The 5,965-nt window shown below is 39.3% G+C and overlaps 1 long non-coding RNA gene across 2 annotated transcripts; it reads right to left on the bottom strand.

Moving 5' to 3' along the window:
• Nucleotides 1–379: 379 nt before the first annotated feature.
• LOC143508819 (uncharacterized) lies at nucleotides 380–5,318 on the bottom strand. 2 transcript variants are annotated; one of them, XR_013129496.1, is made up of 4 exons: nucleotides 5,267–5,318; nucleotides 4,721–4,828; nucleotides 2,691–2,796; nucleotides 380–1,727 (listed from the first exon to the last, which is right to left on the bottom strand). It is a non-coding gene; the product is annotated as an uncharacterized LOC143508819 (long non-coding RNA). The 2 variants fall into 2 exon arrangements; XR_013129495.1 differs by lacking the exon at nucleotides 5,267–5,318 and having other exon boundaries at nucleotides 4,721–5,255.
• Between the last annotated feature and the right edge of the window lie 647 nt (nucleotides 5,319–5,965).

The following is a 5,965-nucleotide window of genomic DNA, read 5'->3' as shown; positions in this document are numbered from 1 at the left end:
TAGACCGCTCACTGTGGTCGAAGGCTTAATTAAGACGCGGCAAGTTTAAACACCTCCGCCATTCGCGGAGTCGCACGCTACGGTCACTCACGAAAGTAGTCCAGGCTTTACCAGAAGCGCTGCAAATAGCGTCAACTGATGCAAGTTACGAACTGCCGTCCTGAAAAACAATGTCGAAGAAAATCCAGCAAGAGTAAAAGTTCAAGAGTAAAGTTCAAGAGTAAAAGAGTTTTTCTTTTACTCTTGAACTTTAATTTATTTAATACATTTTTTTGTATCATTTTCTTTATGGCAAATGCCTTCCTGAGGTAATAGATCTCAGGATGCAATAAACTTCATTATCCTTTGATAATAAATATGCTTTATTATCCTTCTATGTATTCAATATTTTCTGTAAAGCACTTTGCTATACAAAGTCTATACAAAACAATTAGTTTATCAAGGTGCTGGTTTAACTCTGCCAGGACACCGAGTCGAGAGGACAGTTTCTCTGGGGCTTATTTCTGTGGTGTACTTTGTTTTTCCTTCTTTTCAGTTTGATAGTGCTTTCCACTCTGGCTGTAACCATGCAAGTTACAGCATGTTTTTCTAACAGAAGATGATTTGATTCCAGCACTAGGTGTTAGATGCTGTGAGCATAGACCTTGTACATGGTTTTTTCTGCCATTGTGGTTGAGTATTTGTTGGCTGAGAACTTGCCGTTCCTTTGTACATTTGATTTGGTGTTTTCTATATTGTTTTTACTTCAGTTAGCTGCTCAGTGGGGTGGAGGGTGGTTTGCTGTTGGTGGTGTGCCCTCACTGTTTTCTGTGGTGATTCTTCATCATTTTGAATGTCACATGCTTGATGGTGGTTTCAGGAGAGCTCCAGAAAGCCTGAGACTCGTCACCACTACTTACCCAAGGTGAAAATCCCCCATGGTGAATTTGCTCATTTATTTTAATCCAGTTGGCTGATTTAGGGTGCCACTTAATATTTTTACTTATTTCCTTTATTTTTTATTCTTACTTATTTCCTTTATTTTTTATTCTTGTTTTGCTTTATTTTCTTTTTATTTCATAAAAAAAAATCTGCATTGTGAATCTGACTCTTGCCTCTTGGTGTGGTGTGATGAACCTGTATGACATTTTAAGGTTGTGGAATTCACAAGGTTGTATAATGTTTTGAGTGTCTTAAAATAAATGTAACTATTGGGAGTTGTAACTTTAATAGAGATATATTTTTTTTATTCTGAAAAATATTAGTGGCCCACCACAATTATGCCAGGTGGATTCCAGTCTTTATTAGAGACATGGCAGGGCTCCCAGATACCATCCTTGCTGGGTTTAAGGAGGGACACTGGACAATAACTCGAAGCAATCGTCGTTTCTCATCCATGCCAATTGATCAAGCACATGACCAGGCCAACAAAAGAGTGAAAGGAGTTGGTGGCATCATTGGACTGACAGAGAATCCAGGGATGTTGGAACGTTGGGTTGTGACTGGCCCTGAAATCAGCCGTGTTATTCAGCAGTTTGTCTCTGATGAAGATGAATGTTGTGAAGAACTACCCCATCATGAAGAAGGATCCGTGTCTCAACTTCGATTTCAACGGCATGTGAAAGATTTGATGGAGGTTCTGCTGAGTAATGGAAATCCATTTGAGGAGTTTGGTAAAGACCTGGTGACATTGGACAACAAAGTGTGTGAGTCTGCAGAAGCTGCTCTATCTGTCCACCAACTTGAATCTATAGGAGAAAAACAGTACACAAACTTCAGGAAGAGTGTACTTGAATCGAATGAGACACTTTTGACAGCACCAATCAAGCGAAACAACTTACTGTTGTTTCATAAGACAAAAATACATGTATATATTTTTAATTTAAATAAACAATGTAAGACATTTTTAGGGTTATACAGCATATACAGTAATATTCTAAATTGAAATTGTTTTTATTTAAGTAGTTACACGCAAAAGCAGATCTTATTTTACAATAACATATTATAATATTAGATCATTATTAGATTAGAGGGCGGCCATCTTGAAAAAAATGGAAGCCATCTTGGATTCTTCTGTGGCCAATGCACTTTTAAAAATTAATTTTTAATAAACATTTGTTACAAATTTCATGATTGAATCATTAAGTGAACTTTTTCTGGCCTCATCTGTTGCATTATAAAGGCTAATAGTGGGTTTGGAGACGACGCCCCCTAGCGGGCAATTTTTTGATCGGACTGTTTTTGCCTTCAGACAAAATTGTTCGATAGACCCTTACAAACAACTTCCAAGTGTAAATGAAACTTTTGCATCAATGGTAAATGACTATGACTAACTGCCTATTCATGGAACCCCACTACCAACAGCACCCTGCCACATTACCGATAGTCTTGTGACAGTTACGGCGATCAGGAAGTCCTTAATTACATCCTAAGGGTCTTCAACCACATTTGAGGATACTGGAAAACACAATCCTGTATCTTATGCTTCCAGTCTGTAACTCTGGTATCAACTCTTTCATTTGTTTCTATTCTTCCACTATGGAAGATAGCTAGGTTGTTGGTTTTCTGATGGAACGTAACTTGTTCTATAATGTCATAGCATCAAGATTAAATCACCATGCCAATGCTGGAAAGAAAAAGCAGGTGAAGGGTTTATCTTTATGTTCAGTATCACCCCTAAGTTAGACTAACTGAAAGGCCTGGCCACTAACCTCAGTCTCCTGCTTGATGTTCTGGGAATCACAAAATGACCCTTGGGCACTTATTCCAGAGTGCCGCATGCAAAATGCCAGCTCTTGTTCAACTGAGGTGGACCAGCTGAGAGACAATAAAATTATTGATCAGAGATTAATAGGCCTCCAATGCTCAATTTCACCCTGAAACTAAAGGTGTGGTGATTTATAGGTGGTGTCTTGTTGGGCAGTGTCCTTATCTCTGTCACACCTGGTTGTCCTTCAAGTAGCACTGGTCTACGAGCTTCCTATTTCACCCCTCACACACCTGCTGTCCGATAACTGCTCATAATGTTGCAATTCAACATACAAGTGTTTCACACAATTTTGAAATTCATTTGATCAGGCAGGACTCCTTGTTTCATTCCAAACTAAATATAATTTGGTAATATACAAGTCAAGAAAAATAATAAAATACACTTTCAAACATGGCATACACACATACAACATATCTAAGAATGTTATAATTGTCTAGTGAAAGAGTTTAGTTATATTTATTTTTTTCCATTGAATAATCTGAATCTGCAGATTCAGATACCAGTCTGTATCAGTCCACCTTCTTGAGCAAGGTCATATAAACGTAAACGTGCCTTTATAAACGTGCCGTATTTTGTCAATTGTGATTTTTACACCGCAATCGAAATTTGTCCTCCGCTTTTAACCCATCTGTACAGTTAGAACACACACACACACTAGTGATTACTAGGGGGCTGTGGATCACACGTGCCCAGAGCGGTGGGCAGCCCTAGCGCGACGCCCGGGGAGCAGTTGGGGTTAGGTGCCTTGCTCAAGGGCACCTCAGTCATGGCCTCAGGTCTGGGAATCGAACCCACGACCCTCCTGTCACAAGACCAGTTCCCTACCACCAGGCCATGACTGCCCCATATATACACTTCAACATAAAAAGCTACTTAAGTCTTTTTTTTATGGTATGAACAAGGCTAAAGGTAGCCACTCTACCTGGGACTCAACCGCAGGTCCGAAAGAAGGTAAACGTGAACTCTGACCACCGGACCAAAGAACCAGCTCCCTGGCATTTCAGACAGAGCACCCATCTAACCATCCTAAGTGACAGTCTCAATCACATATGACTCTAGAAGGAAAAGTTCCTTAAGTAGTATCCTGTTCAGGTTAAATGTTTAATGGCTGTTTTATGGCATTAGACTGCCAGTATCCAAGTTTATATGGAAACAATGCAGAAGAATTCCCATGCTTTTCATTAATCTGCGAGGCATGGGAACTCCTGGGCTCAAAACTCAAAATATCTAAACATATTTAGAGTTTTCCTGAAACTGAAAGCTGCATATTGCAAATATACAAACCACCCTATCTATCAGATCTGGTAAAAGCACATGTGTTCATTTTTAATGATAAGAAACATAGTCTGCCTTTCAGATCTTGCCTGATGAAGTATATGCACACAATCTAGTAGGTGTTTTAACCAGGTTCACTACATGCTGCCACTTACAACTGCTCAACGTTTTACAGCTTCAAATATCTTCTGGAAGACATTGTATATCTTACATTTGATTGGTCCATATAATTATAATAATGATGTCATATTGACCAAAAGTTAAGTGTGCACTGCTGCAATGAAGTTGGAATTAGGGGAGCAACCAGAAATTGCTATTACTCACAGCAGACAACCTTCTCCCCAAAAAGAGCTACACAATTCACAAGACTGAATTATTTAAATTCCCGCTAAAGGCTTTTATGCATGCAGACTGGAAATTGGAGTGCACAGTCTACAGAGGAACATGACTTTTTAGTCAGAAGTCCTTAATTAGCCCCTTTAATTGACTGATACATGAAACAATTAAGGAGCTCCATGTGTAAGTAAAAAGCTAGCTAAACCCGTTAGGTCACAGAAATAGAAGTAATGGCAGAGTGTAAAGGCTGTGCAACTGAAAACAATAGAATAAATTCTTCTAATAAGTATTACATGAAACAGTAGTAGCTGAAGTAGTAGTTGGTTCCTTATGCATGCAGGAAACAAAAGATCTACTTACACGATTATTGCTCAGTAGCTGCTGTCTCAATTTACTTCCATCAATTGAGCATCTGGTCTCACCATTCACATCCCCTTGTACATTTTTGACAGATGATTGCCATCTCTCCTTAGGAGAAGGATCTAATTTTAAGTGAAACATGGCTTCATAACATTCTTGACTCCGCAGTCTAACTGGACAACCTAACTTGCTTCTGTTTGGACAGACACGGTGTGTGGGAGACAAGAGGTGGTGGATTGTGCTTATACATAAATGTAAGTTGGAGTGGATGGTTGGATAAGTTGGTGGATGAATGCTTCGGTCATTACTACTCTGCAGTGGTGTAATACAATTGTAACACTGGGTAGTTGGAGGCTGGTAAGGAGACTTAACAAAAGCAAAACAAACCAAGCTACACACAGTACACTAACATTGAACCAAGAAAAACCCAACATTAAAAATATATAAAAACTAATACAATAAACAGGGGAGATATAATGGTCAGCGCACACACTAAAGACATGAAACAGCAAGCTAACTTCAGTCACACAAACTCCTAGTACTTACATACAAGAGACCAAACACAGGACTTAAACACACTGACAAACAAGGAACCAAAATGAAAGACACCTGAAAATAATGAGGGGGTGAAGTACAAAGGTGAGGCGTGAAGTCAGACACAACCAGGAATTTCAAAATAAAGGCGCATAATAAAGGAAACCAACCAACACACAAACACATGGAGAACAAAATAAGATATGACTGACACGAGGGAGGCGGAGCCAAATGTGACAACGATAGTGTTATTGTTATCCACACTATTTACTGAGAGAACTCTCCAATGTGTTAAGTTAATGCTCAGAGTGGAAGTGCTTTACATATATATACCAACATATTACATATTTCCAACAGGAGGAAAACATGTTGGACCATGTTTATATAAACACAAAGGGATCAAAGGGGACATGCTCCATCCGAACCTAGGAACATTTTATCACACAAGTTTGATGCTGCTCCACATCAGCTGCTCAAACAAAAGGAACCTGACCCAAAAACACATCAATGTGTGGCCAAAGGAAGCACTTGCAGCACTGTAGGACAGTATTGTTTGTACTAACTAGAAAATGCTCATGCATGTATCATCTGCCACTGGATGCATAAGTGTGTGGACAATGTTGTGATCACCAAGGCTATCATCACTCAACCCAACTGAAAGACTTGTGCCACTCATGCCAAGCCCTGGCTGAATGCTGATGTCTGATTCCT

Source organism: Brachyhypopomus gauderio, chromosome 2 (assembly GCF_052324685.1).
Source record: "Brachyhypopomus gauderio isolate BG-103 chromosome 2, BGAUD_0.2, whole genome shotgun sequence".
NCBI classification, from domain to species: domain Eukaryota; kingdom Metazoa; phylum Chordata; class Actinopteri; order Gymnotiformes; family Hypopomidae; genus Brachyhypopomus; species Brachyhypopomus gauderio.
The sequence above is the reverse complement of the archived record's forward strand: the minus strand, read 5'-3'. Positions and strand labels throughout refer to the sequence as shown.